Below are 23,614 nucleotides of genomic sequence, written 5' to 3' on the forward strand. Positions count from 1 at the left end.
GATCTTGGAGGCCTTTCAGATAGCTTCTCGGGGAGAGGGATGCATAAGCCAACCCTCCCTTGCACTGACTGAGGCCGAGTTGGCGTTTCTAAAGACAACGACACGTGTCAAGACGAAAACATCGTGATTTTACAGTTTTTAAGATGTGTAGTTTGACAACAAGGAGCTGCGGTGCGCATGAGCGATCTGGGGGGGGGGGGGGGGGCGGGGGGGCGGGGGGCGGGATGCGTTTTGTGTTTTCTGAGGTTCCAATAAAACCTATCAGTTGCGAGTGAGTGCTCGTCCGTCGTTTGTGTTTCTTACTCTGTCCTCGTCTTTTGTGCGCTTTTAAAACACAGATCAATATGCGAGCCACGCGAATCTGCTCAACATCGGCCAGTGTAGCTCACGCTACAAAACACATAATTAAACGCATTTTCGTATGTCTAACCCTAAATTCACGTCGTCTTCCCAATCACCACTTGCGACTGGCAGTCCATACGACGTCGGCACCGGCGGCAGTCTGAGCGGAGGGAGCGAGTGCCCTAGCGGTGCTGGAGACGGGACCAGTCGCTGCGGCACTTGCCAAGGAGCGATGCCGAGGATCAATCCTCCAGAAAAAATACCGTTTGCCGATCGTCGACGCCCTAATGTTTCTTTTTCCTCTCTTCTCCTTAGGGTACTTCGCAAAAGGCAGGATAACCAGTTTTCTTTTTTGTTCTCTTTGCACTGAAACCGTCACGTTAGCCCTTTTCAGTCTAAAAAAATATGTTTGAAGACACCGAAGGCCTTCATAGTATACGCAGACGTCATCATTGAAACCAGCTTAGGATTTGTGTTCAGCCAGCGAACTCCCCTTACAAAAAATGACTAAAAACAATAAAGGAACGCATCCGAGACATCAGCCTAAGTCCATCACCGGAAAAGACTGAGTACATGTTTTTATGTAGGCGAACGTTTGAGAGGAACACTTTTGATGGGAAAGTAATCTAAGGACCGACGCAGTCCAGCTAGGCACAGTGACTGCAAATAACTACAAACACGTAGAAACAGAGAGTTCAACTCATTCGATTCACTGCTCATCGCATGGATGGAGCGAGCGAACAGGTCGTGGGACTCGGGGTGCAGTTCGTCCGAAATCTCGCCAGCAATCAACGCATTCTACCAATAGAAAAATAGTATTTTACAACCCTACGGTTACACTACTAGACATGATGAAAAGTTTAAGACAAAAAATAGATCTTGTCTTATTCAATAACATCATCACATCCCCAAAGGTTTCACGCGACACCAAAAATTCCTCCTACGACGCAATACTGTGGAAATTGATATTCGAGACTGGTGCGCCTCACACAGAAGGGGAGGCGAAGAAAGCACCGCCAGGATGAGAATGTGACAAATTCAAGAGACTCGGCTGATAATTTGCTGAAGACCTTACTTTTATGGATGTACTTTAGGAAGTGAAATTTTTATTTCACTTTATTACCCTGCAGCATGAATTCACTGTGATAGATTAATGGTGACATTTTCTATGAATCTTGATGGGCGGGTGATGGCAGTGATGTTGTAGAAAAGGCAATTCTACTCTTTCGCTGCGCGGGGAAAAAAAAGAGGCAGAAAAGGTGACAGAGCGGGACTGTAGGCGGGCGACCTGGAGCAGGTGACCGGTGAGCTGGGACCTGCGCGCTGGGGGTACAGTGTAAGGGGTGATACCAAGCGGTCAGTTGAAGAATTCATGAAATAAAGAGAGGCTGGAAATTAGGCCACGAGAGGAAAGAGTTAGTAACTGCGCTGCTCTACACTGCACAACTGCCCCCCCCCCCCCCCCCTTAAGAAAGAAATGAAGCGTCCCAAAGCTGAAAAAAAAAAATCCGCTGGCGAGCGGACAGCAACTAATCACTAAAATACGTACCACGAATGTCCAGCAGCGTGCTTTGCGTATTCAAAAATAAAAACCAGCTTAGTGCTTGTTCTCACCTATGATGTTAATATTAAAAAAAAAAAAACAACACCTAGATAAGGGTAACGGCGCAAGCTAGCTGGTGAACAATTATATTTATACTTATAAAGCCGAAAACAAGGAAACAAACACAAAAAGAAAAAAAAATCTTCAGTGCTTGTCCTGTATACTTCTAGTCCTTTTCTTTCTTGCGCTATTTAATATGTTTAACTAATATGAACATACTTGCCCAACAACGTACCCTACTAAAAATAAGACACAACGACGTCCTCTTTCTTCCCTCTCTTCGTTTGTTTCCTTGTCTAGGGGTTTTAAGCACAGGTCTATTCACATCGAAGCTGCCTTTTTACTTCCCGTGTTGTCTCAACCAAAGCGTTCGACGATCAATATTTTATTAGTAGGGGTTTACTCCCCCCCCCCCCCCCCCCCAATGTGCACTTTACCTTTAACTTTTTGCAATGTTTCGCACATCACCATGCAACACACGAATTTCGAATAGCTTGCCCGTGATGCAGCCGTTCATAAATATAGTTGGAAGTTACTTTTATTGCGCGCTGGCATAAAATAAAGAGGCTCCGTTGCTGTTTTATTTGAGCGCTGGATTATCGCTTGGAAAATATATACCCATCTCTATAGTTAAACAATTGAAGAGGTTATGCCTCTTCCGCAATCTCTTATCTGCAAGATATTTTTACTATCCACAGTATGTTCAGTATTTACGCCTTTCACATTTGCTTTTATTTTTTAATAACTAAAACTAAATGTTTTAAAGTTTTTTTTTCTTTTCCTTTACAGGCGGATTGGACCATGCAGACTCACCGACTTCCTTATTTTAAGGTGTGTCTAGTAATTGTTAGTGTACTGATGTTCCTTTGGGTCATCATAGCTGAGCGGAAAAATAGAGATTGCTCTAAATATCTTATTTATGTTGAGGTAGGTTCCCCCAATCATAATAAGAAGAAACGTAGGCAAGAGAAAATAAACATTATGGCGCTTCCAAACAACCATGAAAGTTCAAGCATGAAAGACTATATCCTTCACCCACCCAGCTTATGCATGCAAAAAAAAAAAAAAATCCTCGACTCAGCTTGACTATTTGTTCGTGATCTACTCTGCACCCTGGAACTTTGATCGGAGAAATGCCATCCGTGAAACATGGGCCTTTGAAATTAAGGAGAAGTCAAATAGCCGTACAGCATTTTTTCTGGCGAAGACAGAAAATGACAGGGTGCAGCACGCAATTGAGAGTGAGTCTTACCTGCACGCCGACATTATCCAAGGGACGCACATCGACCACTATCGAAATTTAACTTTGAAGGCAAAGATGATGATGAGGTAGGCCCTGAAACACTGTGCCAAAGTTTCGTTCCTTATAAAGTGCGACGACGATACGTTCGTGAACGTTGAAAAGCTTGTAAAAGTAATGAAAAACATGCGCAACGACACCATTTATGGGCATTTATATGCGAATGCACGACCCTATGGAGAGCCGTCCTCTAAGTGGTACTCGTCCCAGGAAGAATACAGCGGAGCCGAATAACCGCCCTATGTGGCTGGAGCCTTCTATATGCTGGGCGGCAGCTTCTTGCGCCGTCTGTACGACGCGTCAGAACAGGAGCCGTTTCTCTGGTTGGAGGACGTATTTCTGACGGGATTTCTCGCCGAGAAAGCCGGCATGAACCGCACCCACGAAAGCTCGATAAGAGATGAACAATTCAGTTGCGCTTGTCTCGCTTTAAAAAAAAGTAGCCTCTCATAACACTGCAGCGCAAGCGATGAGACTGTACTGGTACAATATACATTACTCCTTATTAAACTGTTAATGAACTTTATTTTATGTTTTCTTTGTAGGTCAGATTTAAAAAACACTTTTTTTAACGTATTAACATCATAGTTGTGGTGACTCACAAGAATAAAAGTTATACGATAAGCAATATGCAACGAACACCTTTACAATGTTGTACCCACACGTCGTTTAGTGTGCGGCTGACACTTACATTTTAAGTCGTAAATGTTTGCTTGTACTGCTATACTATGTATGGTAGGGGTTTTCTGTAAAGATTTTTTTTTCATGAACTTACCGGCTTGTCTTTTTGAACGAGTTGCAAATAAAACGAGAATAAACATATTTTGACATATATGCAAAAGCGATTTTGTGTTCATTGTCTCTCACCATTTCTTGAATTCGTCATGCCTCCCAAAAACACAGATACCTTTTCGCTCCGTGCAATAATTTTGTTTGTAAGAATTTCAAGTCCAGAACAAATGCAAGTAATAACAAAACGATACGAGATAACCTGAATATGTTCCAAATTGGAATCTTAGGGTCGCTTTTTTATATACGCATATATCACTTTATTGTCTTGAATTTCTGTGAATAGGTAAAATTTAATTCCCCCCCCCCCCCCCTCCCGTGTTCAGGAATCTGAGAAAATTGCGGTTTATGTTCTTCTCGGAGGAGGCGCTTCAAATTTATTCGCCGTACCTGTTTACGAGCTGCATGTAATGCAAAATGTGTCACGCTCAAGCGTGACGAAGTGGCGTGACACTGAGGCCAAGGTAACATAAAGTGTACAAAGCCCTTAAAGAGTAACGCATATGCATCCGAGAAGGAGGAAGCTTTATTCATAAATAATATCTTTTTTTTTATATTCGGCTTAAATAATTGTAACAAGCAAGATTTATTTACGGTAATGGCGGGAATCTAAGCTCGGCCCGTAAGATTCCCATCCCGACGCCTTTGATTGGCGCCACAAAAGGAGGCGGAAGGAAGAGCACAGGGCAGGATCAAGTATGACTCATGGGAACCTGCGTGAGGAAGCGATTGTCGGCGAGCGCAGCTGGCTCCCGAATGGCGAAGCTTAGCTGCCACGTGGTCTTACAACGTCACGGGGCAGATAACAACGCGCCAAACGGAGAGCGCCGCAAGGTAATTATGTCGCAACTTAGCACATCAGCCAATGCGGAGAGTAAGACGTCTACTTCTTTTGCAAGCGCTGCGGTGACGTCAGAACGATTCTGAATTCTGATTGGGTCTGATTGAAGGATAGTGGGTAGAGCTCAATGCAAGCTGCCTTGAGGTCTATTCACTATCCTTCGAACAGAGCCAATCAGAAATCGACGACGTTCTGATGTCACCGCAACCCCTGCAAAAGCGGGAGATCAATGGCCGAGTCAATAAAAAAAAAAAAAAAAAACGATCGGTGGCCGAGTGGGATAAAGCGCACACCCAGCTCGACGCGTGTGGAGCGAAAGCTCGCGCTGCAAAACCCAGGGATCCTGGGTTCGAGCCCCACCCCTGTCCGTTTCGACCTGGATGAGCATCGTACCGGCGTGCGGTCGTGTATCACTACTACATGGTGCACGTTAAAGAGCCCAGGCTAGCAGACGCACTGCACTGGCTAAATTGCTCATCTACAGCGTGTGACTCGTCGCAAATTTAAATGGCTGACCAACTGCACGCTGTATGAATATCCATAACCCAATTTTTTTTTTTTTTTGCGAAAGAAGCAGGCGAGCTTGCGCGCCGCATAGATAGATTAACGAGTGCGATTAACTTCCTTTTTTTCCGCGATTATTTCAGTTGCCACAGAAGTCTCTTCACAATCCAAGAGCAAGAGGAATTCGAAGATCTTCTAGAAGTGTCTTGGGCCCTTGGAGGAAGCAGAACTCTCATACTCTAGCAGAAGAATATGTACTCATTTGCTCATTCGCACTAGGCAGCACGGCTGCGGCGTGAAATCCTTCCTGCGCGGATTTGAAACCTCCCTTCCGAAAGAAAGCGCGCGCGTTGCGGTGTCGCCGCTGTTGCGCTTTCGCGCTGAGCAAAGAGAGAAGGATATCGCCGACACAGCGGGATACCGGATCCTCCAGACAGCATGAAGGGGGAAGGGGTTTGGCGGTTGCCCAATAAATGCTAGCACATTTAATCGATATAATGTGGTCAGGGGTATAGACCAGTGTCCCAAAACCTAGCCCCTAGCGAGAAAAATTGGAAATAATGATCTCAAACTCAAGCCCCTTTAAATAGAGGGGCAGCAAATAAAACAATATTTTTGCTTTTCAGATAACTCTTGGCATCGTTGTTGGTTTTGGAGCTTCGAGGCTATGCATTTCTGACGTTGTTCCGCTATGATATGTGCGAAAGGCTCTTAAAATGCGGTGTCATGCAAAAAGCGCAGCCCCCCTACTGTGTTATAACGTCAGCATAAAGAAAAATAGCGGCGTCCATGGAGCGGAGAAAACACTGGTCTAAATAAACATGCGTAACGGTGCCTGGACTACCTTGCTACAATATGATGCTGTGCATGAGGTTAGGCTTAGGTACGATTGGAAATTCGACGAAGGGGCGTGGGTGGATTGGCACTGGGAGCGTATGAATGGAACACACCAAATGAGGAGCCCACACACTTAAAATTTTTACACCCTTATTCGTGTAAATGGCTCGACCTCTGGCTAACGCCTTTATTCGTGTAAGGGTGTTAGCCGCCGGAGGTGGTGAAAATCGTGTTAACTGCTAACACCCTAAAAACAATATGGCGGCCAGTATGCGACAGGCGATACGAGCCTGGCGAGCCGTACGCGGCTTCTCGCCGGAGCAAGAGCATACGGCTCGCACGCTCGTTTGGTGTCATCTGTAGGCGCAAAAAACTTTCCAAACATCTCTATGTCCAAGCGCCAACACCGCAAATAATACGAGTAAGGCCGAAACCGCTGGAGAATGAACAGCCAAGACTGTCGCCGAAGTCTCGCTCGGCCTGCTCAATGCCGGTCGCATTCTCATCGCATCAGAAGCGCTTATAAAGAAGGGATAGCTTTACAAAACACTGACAGGCTGGCTTTATTGAACAAAACGCCCACTTGCCGTGGACGACAAGTTGACAACGAATCGCTCCGACACCCTCTGTCGACAGCGGCTAGGAGGTATCGCACTCGCGCTCCGTGTGGCTCTCGATTAACTATTGCCTGTGCTCACCTCTGTTACGTGCGTTATCCACTCATGAACGTTTGTGCGTGAACAGCGGCATTCAGCACCTAGAACACGCGCTGGGGAAGCCGCCTAACCTCCTTTTGTTGCAATCAGGCAGCATAACACGACGACACCGCTACCAGCGGAACCGAACAACTCGGAGCGATCAACACGACGGATGGACTAATGGCATCCAGCCCTCTAATAGTTATAGATCACCAACCGCCACACTTTTCAAATTGGGCGGCGACAACCCCCATCTAGCGACGAAAAAAAAAAGTGATCAACATTTGAAAAAAGAAAGCAGCAGTTGTTTTGCTGCCCACCGCGCGGTTACATACACTTACGGCATTGACATACACACAACACTGTACATACACACGGGCATATAAGCACTGATCAATTGCACAATACACAGCAAATAGTACATACATCCTACTTATACAAACCAACAAGTGCCCCGAGCGGTATATATGCCCTCCTATTTCGCGCATCGGTTAGCCCAGTGACCACGCTAGTCTTAATCAAGATATGAAAAGATTACGCCAATTTTAGTTTTCAATAATATTTTTTCTGCATTTGTCTTAGGTAGGTACACATATCCCTTAATAACTTCTTACAGCATAATGTATTATAATGATACGCGCCTAACTTCTAGTAACTCAACGTGAGTGACGAAAAAAAAAATCGTGTGAATTCTGTCTGGCAACCACACTCGCGGCGTGGTTGCTATCGCGACGCTGTCGGTACGCGCGCCGGCAGCCGTCCAGCTGGTTCGGCCGTTCGGCTACGGCCGAGTGCGCGAGTCCACGGTGAACGCCGCGAACGCAATCGAGAAAACAAAGCGTCGACTACTGAAGCTGTACGTAATCGAGTTTCCGCCCGTTCGCTGCCGAATTCTTCGTAGTCTTCTTCCGCCCGCTCGAAAGGGAGCAGCCTACCAGTCCGATTACCGCCGTGGCTTCAGTGGCTTCATCTTCGGAGGGAACTGTCAACTGAATTAGTTCCAAAACGCGGGTGCATCAGGCAGCGCAACGTGGCGCGGTCCACGCTCAAAGTCGGTAAGTAAACAAAACACTCAATGCCGTTCCATTCTTTTTTTTTTTTTTTTTTATCTATGGGGGCGCGCGGTGTTTCTGGGTGGCTCAAGGTATGGGAAAGCAACCGGAAAAATCGGCGCCTGATCGACCATGGGGTGAAAATTTCAAGGCGTATCGTATGCAAACGACAGCGTTTGCCAGTGGAGGACTCGGTCGTCCGTGGCGAACGCATTTTTAGTATTTTTAAGGATGTTCTAGCTGCAAAAGAAAGGAGCGCCTTAAAATTTCACAAGGTAAAATACACTGCTGAGGAAACGACGCCCCTTTGCGTGCAGGCGCCGATTTTTCCGGCAGAGTTTAGCGCGCTGTGAAATGCAGTGTGCATTTAGGGAGAGTTTTGGCATAATATAATGTTGCTCATTGGAAATAAAAAAAGAAATGCTGGCATCATATGTTTACACACTCTTAGTTATTTTTGGAATCTTAAGTACCCTTTTTGTGGCAGGTATTGGACGCCAGCACATTTTACGTAGGAACGAAGAGTGGAATCCGGCCAATTCCCTTCCACATTAACATCAAATGAGTGCTGTGAAAGCAAAGAAGAAAGTGAGGGTGAAACAGTTCCTGCACTAGTAAGTGCCAGAAACAAGAAAAGTGCCCCGAAGTGGAAAATATACTCCCTTGAAAAAAATCCAAAAGAAATAGAGGTTATCAGGTATACTGCCGAGCGTCACAGACCTGGACACTCCATTTCAGTTTTTTAAATGCCCATGCCCTGATGAGCTGTTCACAGCGATATTTGAGGGGACCATCCTGTATTGAACTCAATGCCACCATGAACACCATTTTCGGGTTCTGGTCACACCTCCATGCAGGATGTCCTGCTTCAGATCAAGGAGGATATCCTTGACAGAATCTCCTGTACGACAACGCGGGCGGTCCTGGCCCTGGATATAAAGGGCGCCTTTGACAACGTCAGTCACACGCTGGTGTTCGAGAACTTGGCCTCAACTGGGTGCGGGCCCCGGATGTATGATTATGTGCGGGACTTCCTGAGCAACTGGATGGCCACCATTGGAATCGAGTCCATCCGCACAAGCACCATCCCAATACCGAGCAAGGGCAATCGGCAAGGCTCGGTCCTGTCACCCACCTTGTTACCTGGCGATGTGCACGCCGCCTCCTCTACTGGAATGGATTCCCCGGATGAAGCATACACTCTATGCCACTCTATGTGGACGACCTGACGATTTGGGCTACGTCGGGATCGGACAGCGGGAGGCAAGACTTCCTCGAAGAAGTCATTGAGACGGTGCAGAACTACCTCGAGGCCGGCAATCTCCAGCGCGCCCCCGATAAGTCTCAGCTGTTGCTCCTCTGCGCGGGCAAGCCAATTCCCGAAGAAGAAGAAGGCGGACATCCGCCTCACGTTAAAGGATGGTACCCCCCGTGCCGGTGGTGAAGCGGGTTCGGATCCTGGGGCCTTCACCTCCAGCGGGACGGCGGAGCCAAGTACACGGTCGACCGACTCGTCAAGACAACCACGCAAGTCATGCGCATGGTGAGAAGGATAACGAGTCACAGACACGGGCTCGAGGAGTCGGACCTGATCCGGCTGACCCAACCACTCGTCGTGAGCCACATCGCCTGCGCAAATCCGTATCTCAACCTGCTGTCGAGAGGTAAGGGCAAGATGGACGTGATAATTCGCAAGGGGTACTAGCTGGCACTGGGGGTGCTGCCGTACGTGTCGAACGCCAAGCTCCGGCGGCGAAGTGTAAACAGCACCTTCCAGGAACTCATCAACATGCACCTAGCCAGTCAGTGGGAGCACCTGGCCCTCACACTGAGTGGGCGGCATGCCCCGAGCTCGCTCGGCATCCCCATCCCTGCATCGCAATGCGAGGCTATCCAGCTGCTGCTGGCCCTTTGGGACAAGATCCAGGTGGCACCAATCCCGTGGAAGCTGAACCCATTTTTGCATCCAGGTCGCTGGATGGCTCCCGGTCCCTTGATTCCGCTTTGTCCCGTCGTGTAGCATAGGGCCCCTGGTAGCAATTGGTTGCTAGCCCAGCATTTAAGCATACTCCAGCCTTTTTGTATGTAAAGCAAAACAATTACTGCAACTGAATACTTCTTACCTGACAATAATCGTAGTTTGCACTGCTCAATGCCCTTCTGTTTTATCTAAAATACCGCAACTAAATACTCCGAGCACTGGTCGGAGCACTGCGGTGCCGGTGAAGTTTCTACTTCACCTGTTGCCCTTCTCTTTTATCTAAAGTACCGCAACTAAGTACTCCGAGTACCGGTCGGAGCTCTGCGGTGCCAGGTGAAGTTTCTGCTTATAAAAAAGTGTCTGCCCAAAAGCTTGCTTCGGTACCACGAGCTGCAACAGGAAGCCTGATGCAGAGGCTTTAAGAGCAAGCTCCATGCTTTGAATATTGCTAAGCATGCACGCTTGTGCAGTGCAACTGTCGTTCAGGACAACGTGCTCATTCTTGGCATTTCAGTTTCACTTGCACTTAAAAAGATGTTGAACCGAAATCTGGATTCCATAAAACACGGCGGCAAAAGCGTGTAACAAGATGCTACAAACACCAAATCATCACTCATACAGCGATATTTCGAATGGATGACCTTATTTTTAAAAATAGGAAAATAGGAGGCGCATTTGACAGATTTGTTTGTCTTGTTTCTCCGAGAAGGAAAGGGAACGACCTCGCGTCTTCTCCACCTCGCCGCCTTGAGGGGGCGAAGCAGAAAGAGGAGAAAACGAGATATCTCGACGTCACGCGCCTCATCGGCCTCGTTCAATCTCAACCTCTTTCTCCAAAAATACGGCCGTCCATTCGAGATATCGCCTTGTGACTACGAGTAGTGTTTTAGGGTTTGTAGCGTCCCGCCTACGGCTTCTGCATCGTTTTCTGAAATCCAAATTTCGGTTCACCAGCCCTTTAAAGGGAAACGGAGTGTGGCAGCGATGGGATGCTTTCTTGTGTCAGCCGGAGTTGCCTACCATTACCACTGTAGGGCAGCAAAGGCTACAGGCATGCAAGAGAAGCGCTTTCGCAGAACAAGAGCTTGCGATAGAGCGAGTACTAGCTCGCATTTGTCGCCTTCGACCGCGCTGTCACCCTGGCAAGCCTTCGGCAACACCTTCAAAATGCCCGCATTCTTCAAGAAAGCCACAATGTTATGAATATACCACAATAATGCCTGGCTTTTATTTTTTTCTAAAAAAGAGCATTTATGAAACTTTGAAAATGCAGCAGTGCACGCTCATTACCTTCGGTACTGCTTAGTACGTGCTCACTCACGCTCACCTTATCCAGGCTGAAAAGCTTGTGCTCGGACGGGGCACATTTAACACTGGTGGTGTCTTTTGACTGAAGTAATATACAAAGTATGAACAGGAGTGATAAAGAAACACAACGTTTAATGCCGGTCATCTCCACTTTTAAAAAGTATCTCAACGTGAGATTAATTTGACATTTCGTAGTAAGGGTGATGAATTCCAAACAGGGTGACACAAACCGTTTTGATAAAAACGTAAAAACAAAATGTAACTACTCCATACAGGTGCCTAATACCTAGTTTGATGACTAGGAAACAACACGGAGGACTAGAGAAATGTGATGAATATAAACGAATAAAGCTGGTCATGAATTGAAGCATACTTAGGTATGTGAGCCACACAACTTGCAGCTGCCATCTCAAGAAAAACAAACAAAGCCTTTAATGATTTCGAAAATCGGAACATTCCTGGCAGGAGTTTCACAGACTTTGGCGATTGCACTATGTGATCAGCAATCAGGCTACAGGTGTTTTCTTGATTGTATTAATCACCTTGATTGCAACTGGCCGTAGCTGTGAGTAGATTAGAATAAGACAAAGCCTCTCAAGAAGGCAGCTCGTATTGTACGTCTTCTGGCCAAGGGCGAAGCCGAAAAGCCAGTAGGCCGCCATGACCACAGTAAAGCCTTCGAAAAGCCAAATGGTTCCCTCCTGCATATAAAAGCAGGATTGATTCAGTCAGAGAATAATAAAGGCCGCACTGATGAGTATGATTTTAAGCATGAAATGCTTTTAGCTCCCGGCCACCAAACTGATGACATATCTTTTTGGGAACTAATGCCAAAAATCACTTCAAAACATCCCAGGTTTCGAAGTTGACTTTTGCGTTGGTTTTCTTATTTGAAACTGGCTTTGAAACCTACTGGGTCTCGAAGTCAGTTTTGGATCAGAAAGCTGTGCACTAGCAGGGTTCAAAATTTGCTGTCAAAATTTTGTTTCCTTGAGACAAGGAAACAAAAAGGAACATACACACCACCGTCTCAAAACCAGCACAGCATACAGCTGTCATTTATTTCCACAAGTCTTCTTCCTTGTCATCCCACACGCTACACATGCTATGGAACCTATTCCTAAACACACTATGAAACCTATTAATTCCGAACTACAGCTTTAAAAAAATTATCCAACATTCAAATTACTTTTTTGTATGACATCTCACTACCGAATTCTAAACCAAGAGCACATCATTCGTTTAAACCGTTTGAAGCAATCACCTGACGAGGAGCCCGTTGTCGTCATGCTTTGACGGTGCACTTTAGTTCACCTTTCTGCCGCCGTCTTGGGGAGGGTCTCAGGCATCGTCCCCGCGCGAATGTTACCACAACTGTTTAATTGATTGGTGCGGCACACAAACTTCTGTTCGGGCTGGAACTTGGTCAACAGTGTCTGAGATGAGCCCGACGCCCATTTCAGACGTCAAATAAACTTTCGAAATTGCTTTTATAATCTCTTTAAGAGTTTGAATGCAGGCGTCTGGAATTCGCAAAATTTAGTGGCCGCGATTATGTCCTCTGTGACCGATTTGCAAAAATAAATGGTTTTACAGTAATGATTCAGATTGTGATCTAATGGGAATTAACCAGTGCTGTTAATAACATGCTCTGTATTGTCCGCTCTGCTGGTGTTTTTTCTGCCGTCATTGCATCCACGCAGCTTGAAAGTGCACTACTTTATGCGACAGGTGGCACGCACACACCGTGGCACTTCACTTCATAGCGTGGCATGTGGTGGCAGCAAAAGCCTCTGCCAAAAACATGCTAAGCACAGCATTTGTGGCGGCAGAAAAGATACAAGGCTATTATCTTGTTCCCGAGAGTATAGTATGTTGCAGGTTAAGACGGTACGGTGAGGGGAAGAAGCTCCGTCTACACTCTTTCCACTTTAGCAGAAAGGATGCTATAGAGAGAAGAAGGAAACCGCCAATCGTGGCAAGCAAACCCTTTTTGGACTGGCAGAAGTGATGGGAGACGCCAGGCAGTGTAAAAAAAGGGGAAGGGGGGGGGTTGACTGCAAACGTGTTTACCAAGAATAAAAAGGGGGAAGAGTGAAAAGAGGTATTCTTCTGTAGATTCCTTTTTCTCCCGGAGCTGTGAATATGCCATGGCCGAACTGGGCTCAACTCAATGCCCCAAATCATATTTAAAAAAAAAAGATTATTGCCGGCACAGTTTTGCGGACTCCTAAAATGCCGTTACGTAGAGGTTCCACAAACCTTCTTTCCAGAACCGTTGGCCTAGATTGCGGGCATGGGCATCTGCAGTACGTTTTGCAGGAAAAGGAGGGGGAGGGGGGCAAACCTTGTTTTCTTTCAAAGTTATAGGTTTGAAAGCTACACCCCTTCAGAATAATCCCCCCCCCCCCCCCTTTTCCGCCACTTTGCTGACGCCCATGATTGTGGGCACCTCATCACTTACAAAATGTTTCCTAGGACCCATGTGTAGAAAGTAGGAGCCACCATTCAAGCCCCTGTCATGACTACAGTGCAGACATATCACAATAGCAGGGAAGAACAATAAATAATAATGGACAGTCTGACCGGAAACAATATTGGTACAGTTTCAGACTCGCTGCTCAGCTTGCCAGCTGAGCCAGGCTAAAAAAACGAAATTGGCAAAGTGAATGAGTTGCGAGTATAAAGATGCAACAACAAAACCCTACTGGCATTCTTAAAAAATCTTGGGGCCTTCTTGTCAATGGAAAAGGCACTCAGTAATTAAATCCAATACTCTTTCGGATAGTGAGATTGATATCGTGGTAAGGTGGGTGCTTGTCCCAAGCTCTTGTTTTAGCACCAGTGGGTGTCAAGTTACACACAGCCAGAAAACAAATCAGCATAGCGAAACGAAGCACAGGACAATTGCATCCGTAAAATAGCCGACGTTCCATATTTCAATTAGTTTTTGATCTCACTCTGCGCAGCACACAATTCATAGCAGACGATTGTTCCTTTTTGGCTCTGTTCGCAGATGACTTGCCAGTCTGTTCGTCGTTTTGTTTCTGTCAGAGAATGATACCTACCTAGTAGCAAACTAACTCATTATTGTTCCCTCATGTTAGCAGACGATGCATCTGGTAGCGGCATTTTATAGCGAGTTCGTTTCACACGCACTGGCACCGTTCGAGTTCTCTCCCAGAATGCATCGCACTCGCAGAGTGTTGCACTGAGAACTGGACTCAAACGAATTCGCCAAATGCACCAAGTGCGGAAGACTGATGCTGCCGCCATCTATGTTGTAGAAAGAATACCGACCTCAAACCGAAACTGGCGCCTTGCTGTTCGGAGTGATGGGTGGGAATGCGACAGTACAGTCGCTACCAACGCTTATCTACAAACGTTGGTCGCTGCAGTCTTTAGTTTATAGTTGCGATGACTTCAAGCAACACGGCTGTCATAGGGATAGTTACAGACGGCGTAAATTTTCGCAACCAGCTGTCTACAAAGCAGCTGGTTGCGATCTTTCAATTCTCATAACCGTTTACACTGAAGAAAATGGATGATGCTGTCCGAGCAGAAGCTTGATCCATTTCAGCATGGCATTATGCGTGGACCACTGAAAGGGTACGCCTTAAAACTAGTCTGCTGGAATACCCAGCAAAACTTTTCGATTTCGATCGTCATTACAGGTGGATCAGATAATAGCTTTGGTGAGGGCGTCGAGAACGAGAGCTTTCTCGAACAAAATATGACGGGGCAAGTTAGCTGAAGTAGGTAAATGTTAAACATGATGATGTTGCCCAAGCCTCGGGTAAAATCACTAAATTTAGCTTTCTCTGATGCTTATTGGGCAGTCAAAGTTTCTGCTGGGGCAGTTTTGTCGACAAATGTTCAATTTTTCACCCGCACACGTTGGTGATAAACATCTCGGGGGCCGCTGATGCATTTGTTCTGAGCATTTCTTTACACACTGGTATATTTCAGCGTTTTTATGGCAACAGAGCGACTTAAAACCTCAAAATAAAGCACAGTTTGTCAACTGCTTCCTTCATGAAATAGGAGACGCTCACAGTTCAAGCTCGCGTTTGATTCCGTTGCCCGCGGGACGCACTTTCTATCAGAAAATCTACTTTTTTTCCTTTCAGTTCCGCGACACATCGTTGCAGACAAACTTTCGTCATCTGCTCCAGCACCTTCCCGGCCTAGCCGGAGCGAGGCACGACGGGATTGCATTTTGGCGCAATCTCGATTTTCTCAGTGCAGCGAGTGCATGCACGCGTGGGGTGTCAGCAATGAAACGAACTCGGAGAGTGCAACCACTTGTGGAGTGCCGGCTGAAACGAACCCGCTCCACGCTGCGAGTGGACACGCGTGGGCACGAGTGCCGTGAAACGAATTCGCTAATACTTCTTCAGTGCAAGCCGGTTGAGACCTCAATGACCAAAATCGGGCTCTCGGTGAGATGGAATGGCAAACTGGGAATGATTTCCTGACCAGGGGCCAAACAAATAACAGGTGCATTGTATGGTGAGAGTATTAGCACCGAGAAGTTTGGGTGGCGACCTTTTACAGCGAGCCGGGGTGACGTCCTGCTGAGGACAAAATTTACCCCCTCACTCGCCCTACAAAGGCCGAGACGGCGTTAGCTGTCGGCATATTACTTTCGTTTTTTTTTTTTTTGTGCGCATTTTATGTAGGAAATGTGAATTATTATATGCGGCCTTATTGAGGTATGGTCTGTAGCTGCAGGCGAAACTTCAACCAACATTCCGAGCATGGTTTCCAGGGCAGACAGTGCATGAATCACAGATGGTATATGGAAAGGAAGAAATGCCACCACACTTGCAGGAGCATTGCAATATATTTACATCCCGCACAATCAACGCTGGTGATGATTTGAATAAATTAAGGTTTTTTTCAACTTTGTTTCTAAACAAAAACGTCTCAGCGAAAAAGCTGCACTCTGCTCGAGCAACATGTTAAATATATTCTGGGCCATGGGGAGAAAATTACAAGTGAGACCGCCCAAAGGCCTTTGACTTAAATGCCATTTGTATGCCCGCAAAGCGGGGTCTGATGTTCTCCTAAAGCGCGAGACAAATGGACGGCAGAATCGTCCGATCCGACAACCCGAACGCCGCTCCGAATTGAGACACACGCACACACTTCCGATCTTGCAAGCAACACAACGATCCGTTCGGCTCCGCCCAGGCGATCCAACTTCCAAGCACTCCAGCGGAGGTCCGCGTTCATAGATCTCTGGTCCCAGATTGATGGTTTAGCTCACACGAGCGAAGCTAGGAGCTCGTTCTTGTTAGCGCGTGCATTCTTTGCCGGGGCCATCTTTCTCGAATGGATCACCGGGATCCACGCGTCCGGCTTCCCGTCGCCCGTCCCGTTTTCTTATTCGTCCCGACAGACCAAGTATGTCATCATGACGTTCGCGCTAGCTGTGCTGTCATTGGCTGGACGCATCCGACAATCCGTCCGCCGTGCGAAACTATCTGGCGCGTTTGACGCATGTCGGATCGCCGATCTGACGCCTGAAGCGACCAAATTTTTCGGATCAGGCAGTCGTACTGTCGGATCGGACGTCGGATCGGATGGATTTTCGCGCATGTGTCTCGTGCTTAACTCATGAATCTGCAAAGAACAGAATTTCAGTGTCTGAAACACTTACACCGCCGCTTCCACAACCCCTTGCACAACCGCCTTATATCGTGTGGAGGGGGCGGGGGGGGGGGGGGGGGGGGGGGGTTCATCGACGGAGTTGCCTCCACCGATAGCTTTCCATACTTATAACCCAATTATAAGGGTAAACGTGACAAACACGGTTGGAAAAGCTATGAAAATTCTGTCGGCATAAGTCTCACCCAGCGCCTTTTACACTGGGTAAACGAAGCCCCGCTTCTCAACGTGCTTACAGCTCACAACGGCCGATGTTGACAGTGCCTTTCCCATCAGTCTGACTGTCCATGCTCTTTTTAATCTCGAAGTTTTCGGGTGGTAGAATATGATACCAGCTTCTTTTTGGAAATTGCAATGCAGCGCTGAACAGTAGGCTCCGATCGTGAGGAAACGGGCGCAGGGAAGCCAGCCAGATGCCAGAACGCGAAGCGGAGTCCGTCACCGGACGTCACGGTACACCTGACCCAATCAAGACGTGGCGACCGCAGCGACACTTGTGTTTGCTCTGAAGACTAATAGTACGCCGTGCAAGCAATACCATTGATCTCCACGACAATTTGCTGGATCGCGTGTCTCCGCTTGGTCGTTGCAGCTCAGGTGCGGCCACCGGATGGCCACCTTGGGACAAAGATTATCAGTCAACCTTTTGGAGCGTTGCGGAGGCTGGGCGGCAGTAAGCTGAAGACATGTTTTCTGCTTGTTCGTTGTCATTTACCGAAGAAGTTTGTTAAAACCCCGAACGGTGAGAATTGCGTTTGAGAACACGTGGAAATTTTTACGAAAGCTCAGCACCGCAAGAAAAAGGGGCAACTCGTCTAACGCAAGTCTTACCGTTCTGGCGGCATGATAAAAGCTTCCTTGGCATGCCAAAGTGCTGCATCTTTGTCTTCGCACGCTTGAATACCGATCAAAAATTAACACCGTGTGGATTTGTTTCGTGAGTGCAAAGAGCATGAAGATGCATGTGCCTCTGGAGCAGCATTTTACTTTACTCTTACGACTGTATTTGTAACTTGCGGCACTTGCAGTCCAGAAGCGGGCATGATCCAGTGGCGACAAAGGAGGGGTAGGGGGCTATGGCGACGACGACAGATTGCACACAACCATATGGACGGGCCACGTTTGAAAAACTTCAGATATCGCCGCTTCATACTTTTGCCTTCGAAAACCTACCTTCTTCCACAGCATTGCTCTATTTGTGCTGTCATGTGATCCATTTGAGTAGATTTGAAACATAGCCATGGTTAATCCATAATAGCAACCACCGATTTCGTTTCCTATTGATAGCAACTCGCTGGAACAGCTGGGTGATAGAGAAGACGCCTATGTGCGACATACCTTCAAAGCTCTGCCATGGCATCGATTCTTGATAAGTATCCAAGCGTGAAAAGGCACAGAGACGCAGCAGTTTGGCAGGCCAAGGAAGCTTTGATCACGCCGCAAGACCGGCGAGACTCGACGTTCGACAAGTTGTGCCTTTTTCTTGCGGTGCCGCGCTGTTGTAAAAAATTTTATGCGATTTCAAAGGAAATTCTTATTGTTTACACATTGCGAGCGTTTGGCGCTCCTTTCACTAAACTGAGGGGAGCGCCGCCGGAGACTGACACTCGAGCGTGCTCTTCGTGCTCCGAGCATTTCTTGGAGCACAAGTGACTTCTTTGCGCTCCGTGATGTCACGTCCACAAACAAGATGGCTGTGCCATTGTTGAGGTTGTTGAAACAAAAGGCGTAGCCGGACAGCTGCTCCTTTTCAGTCATTAGTGGTTAATCCAGCAGGTAAAAACAATTTGATTTGAAAGCCAAGGCAGCAATTAGCATTCCGGAAAAGGTTTGTTCATGTGCCTTGCCTGAGAACAAAGTGATCTATCGAACGAGCGTGCTGATAGCTCGGCGACAGAAAAGTTGCCGAGAAGACAGTGGGACGGCTGCCCTTTTTAAACTGCTTAGTCCAGCTGCAGCGAATAAAGATACTTAGATTGGAAAGCCGAAGCATCAGTTAGCATTGCGGGAAAGGTTTGTTCGTGCATCTTGCCTGAAAACTAATTCATCTATTGAACGGAAGGTTACCGACAGCACAGCGACAAAAAAGTTGTTGAGATGAGAAGACAGTCGGAGCGCTGCCCTTTCTAGGATGTTTTGCCCAGAGAATCAAGATACTTTGAATGGAAAGCCGAAACATCATGTTCATGTCTCGCCTGAAACAAATTGACGTGCTATCTATTGAACGACAGTGTTCCGGTATCGGCATTGCACATCAACTGCTTCCATCGCATTCCGTCTCGCTGCAATACGGTACCACGAAATATCTGGCAAGTGTGAGGGTTTCGTGCGTCGACAAACGGGTTCAAGAATGTTGTCTTTAATTCAAATATAAACAGCTTGCACGGTCAATAAATAGACCAGCCAAGGTGCCTTTCCCCGCACGTGCTCGAAGCGAGTCTCCAAACCTCTCAGAAATACTTAAACGTTCGTAGAAACTTCATAACGCCGCCGTCTCTTTTACTTTGTACCCTGCCGCTCTACACTGGCTTTAATTAATTTACCACCGAAATAATTTTGGCTTCTCCCACCCGTATCCACGGGATGCCAGGTTCGTCATAACCGTGCGGTGGGAAGGAGCTTGTGCGGCTTGTCAATAGATTCGGTGTGTCGCGCTCCTGTACGCCATGCGCCGTTTAGTTGCTGTGCCTGGAGTATGAAACTCGGAGCGTCAGAGTAGGAGTAAAGGAGTGTGGACTTAAAGGGGAGCTGCAATCATACTTAAGCGTCTACCTCTTTTGCGGTTTCCACGTCTCTTTGGGTTCGGGTAAGCCAGCGGGCACGGAGAGAATAACTAAATATCAGTGAGTCATATTTTAACCGGACGACGTGTAAACCTCCTCCACCTACGAGGGCGACCCGCGTTGCCGAAAACGCGGAATATGTGACGTCCTTGGTCCTGGGCTTACTACTGGTCAGAGCCGCTAAAAGCTTTTTTTTTAGTCGATACAAAATATAAGTGTCGCGAACCATTTCAATTATGTATGAAAGTAGTTTTTGTTCAGTATTTTAGATCAGAAAAGAAACAAATGCAGCTTATAAAGTACGGAAACAAGAAAAGACCCGTCGACAAACCCGCCACCAAGCGGTGAAAAAAACGGCGCATACAGTAAAACCTCGTTATAACGAAGTTGAAGGAGCGGTCGTAATTATTTCGTTATAACCATTAGTTTGTTATAGCCAATGTCCATTTCTTCCCACTATTAGCAAGCAAGGGGAATTACGATTGCTTTGTTATATCCCGTTTTGTTATAACGAGGTTTTACTGTACTAGAAAGGCGTAGTGGGATGAGGCTCCGACGAACAATGGGCTTAGAAAGGTCCCGGATGTACGCGGTGGCGCTGCGGTCGTATACCGGCTCGAGGATCCGACCGGTTCCGAGCGTTCCCAAGGCTTTCGGTGCGGGCTTGGCTGGCGATTTGACCCTTTGGCGGTATGGCAGCGCGAAGTGGCTCCCGTTCTGAACTGATCTTTAGGTTACGTCCCAATCCGGCTGACGCCTCAATTCGGCTATTGCCTCAATTCGGCTAGAAGTTTCAATTCGGCTGGACGTTCCAGTTCGGCTACATCCTCAATTCGGCTAGAAGTTTCAATTCGGCTGGACGCTTCAGTTTGGCTAAATCTTCAGTTCGGCTACAAGTTTCAATTCGGCTGCATGCTTCAGTTCGGCTAGATCCTTGTTTCAATTCGGCTGGACGTTCCAAGTTGATCAAGCTAGACATCCAAGCATAAGGTGCCCCCAATTTTTTTAGAGAGACGTTAACTATATCTGCATCTTGCCTTAACATTGCAACGTGCAAGCTCAGATCAATAAGTTCAAGCAGCTACGAAGGCTTTGGGCAAAGAAACATTTGTGTTTGTGTTGTTTGTTCTGTGGAGCTGCTGTGCAAACACCAGGTCTCTGCTTCAAAGAAATTTATTCACTTGCCCAAAGAATGGATTACAGCAGTCCAAAGATTGCTTCTTCCAGTGCTGGCCACTGTTCACGTGAAAGGCACAGGACGCCTTGGCAGCTCCTACGTCGAACTGAGTTGAAGAAGAAAAGAAGATACCTGCATCAGTTATGAGACAAAACAATATGGTAGGGGTTCAATCCAGTGATTTACATCTTCAGGAGGCTAAGGAGAATGTAACAGTATACCTGTAATTTTTTTCAAGGTCACAAATCTGCCTCAAAATTGGCTAAACACACCAGTAGCTTTGACTGACCTCGTAACCAAAACCTTACGTCCGCAAAAAATTGTTTGGCGACATTTAATTTTCAAATTCGGTCCTCATCATATTTTCAAAGTGAAAGTTTCTACTGGCAGTATTAAAAATATGGAGGCTCGGGCAAGCTGGTGTTGCATACTCCTCTACAGCGCGAAAAATTCACAACCAAGCACAGGCACACACAAAAGGAAAAGACATTCATGAAGCTCCGACTTGCAACTCAGACTTGTATTATTTCTTCCCTGCCTGCGCCTGTCTTTTTAAACAATAAGATTTTTTTTTTGTTATTTTTGGTTTTATCAGGATGCAAGATTATCTAATTCTTTTTTGTAATAAATCTGGACAAGGTTTAGTGACAGTTTTCTTCTAACCTCGAAATCTTTTCAGCTTCAATAACTTCCCTAATTAGTTGGTTATTATTTTTACTCATTTTTTAGTTCTGCTTGACATCTGCAATCTTGGCAATGTATGCCTTAGTGTCCAGAAGTGATTCTGTTTATGTTGTAGTCGTGTTCCCCTTGTCTATGTGACATCAGTATTTGTGACGTCGGGGTGGGGAGGGGTTGGGTTTTGGCAGTAGAACTTGTTTCCAACTGATTAGAAGAATTTCGATGGCAACAAATAAAGCCTGCGGAACCCCAACAATAGCTCAGCAGCACGAAAGAAATATGTTCCATTCTGCTCTCTGATGTGGTTGTGCTAGCCATGCTCCAAACAAACAAGAGTTTCGAACAAACCATTTGGGCTTCGTAACGTGAAGAGGGGTACAGTTTCTATCATGAAGGAAGCCATTAGCCCGCAGATTTTGTGGGACGAGCGAAGGCGGCGGAACTTTCTAGATTTCACACTTCACCCCGCACAGCCATGCAGCATGGCACGTTCCCGTGGCACCTACGGCGGTGAGTAGCAAGTATGTCGGGAGCCTTTAAAAAGGTGGGTAAAACAAAGTTTTTCAGTGACCGAATAGAGGAGACTGATAGCTTAATGTACCGACACCTGGATAAGTAACCCTGTTTACGGGTTTTATGGCGCAAGAGCTCCGACGGCCATACTGCGCCAAACTAGGTAGGATAAGTAACCCTGGTTTGCAAGTTTTGTCGTGGGAGAGTTGGTATTAACTGGGGTGTACTGCGAGTTGTAGAGGATCTAGAGTCACACCGCCATATTCAGCTCAAGAAACCTCGTCTAGGCACAGGCAACTCCTTCCGCAATCATTGAGACTATAAATTAATTAATACACTTGTGTCTGGTTATTTTTTCTGTTTCTTTTGACTTTCTGAGAATCGAGAAACTCAGCAAGCAAATTTAATATCTAAATTCTGAAAAACTGAGAATTTAATCAAAACAAGCTCTGAGAAACATCAAATTTTCCACAAAGGTAAACTCCAGAAAGCACCCTCCAATGCCGCAAAGGATTACATTCTTTTCCCGTCTTTCTTCTCTGACATTGTTTCCCTGCTTTTATCAGTCTCAGGTTCTCTAGATTATGATCGACAAAGGATTAATTCTGGAAACACGGAATGCCGCTTATAGTGATGCTGCTATATGTCACGCTAGGGGTAGCCAGGCAGGCTCTGGTGCAGCTTGGTTATGACCTTCCTCGCAAAGGGAAGTTTTGGCATTGCATACGAGGCGATACTTGCCCAAGTCTAGAGGCTACCTTGGCAAGGTTATGGAAGCACCCATGCTCACAAGTACGGTAACTGCCCAGGTCACCTTGGAAGGTCTCAGCACACGGCAGGCACCACCGTCTGTCGTAGGTATGATGTGCTGCAATGTCTGATGACACAAACTGCAGCAAAACAAAACATATTTTCCTGTGAAACAGTATCCATAGCTGCAATCTCCGTACCAGCACACTGCATGAGTAGCTAATTTCATTGTGCACTTCTTTCTACATTAGAAGCACAGTTTAGCCTGAAGGTGTCGGCATATATCGGTTCCACGTATAAAGTCACTCATACAGATTTACGTCAAACAAACATATTTCGCCACGTCTGTGGCTGTGGCAGAAAATACTAAGAAAGGCGAGATAAATCTATGATTGCATGCTTGAAATGGTCAGAAATGGGAGGAAAAAGCCCCGAGACACTTTCCTCCCATTTCTCCTCCTGTGAACAGCAAGGTCGAGGGAGCACACCAGTGGTGCAATCGGTGGTTTGTACGCGGTGCTCGAACGCGATTAATTTACGATGTTTGGATACCATCATTTCAGCCATGTTGCGATTACATCGATACCTTAAGAACTGTCAAACGCTGATTGAAAAAAAATTGTACCGGCTCATTCACGACTTTCTTAGCTTTGGTTGCTCCCATTACGGAATAAAGGGTTTGTTCACCAAATAAACAACGCACTCCCGAGCTTCACCCAGTTTGTCACTGAAGGCTTTGTTTGTGTTCGAAGCTAGATCTTCGCTCAAAAAGCACTTCGAAA

The 23,614-nt window shown here is 46.6% G+C and overlaps 1 pseudogene; it reads left to right on the forward strand.

Annotated features, from left to right (window-relative positions):
- Positions 1 to 2,743: 2,743 nt before the first annotated feature.
- Positions 2,744 to 3,762, forward strand: LOC115323973 (annotated as a pseudogene).
- Positions 3,763 to 23,614: the final 19,852 nt, after the last annotated feature.

This window comes from Ixodes scapularis, unplaced genomic scaffold (genome assembly GCF_016920785.2).
Source record: "Ixodes scapularis isolate PalLabHiFi unplaced genomic scaffold, ASM1692078v2 PGA_scaffold0__279_contigs__length_252992795, whole genome shotgun sequence".
Taxonomy (NCBI): domain Eukaryota; kingdom Metazoa; phylum Arthropoda; class Arachnida; order Ixodida; family Ixodidae; genus Ixodes; species Ixodes scapularis.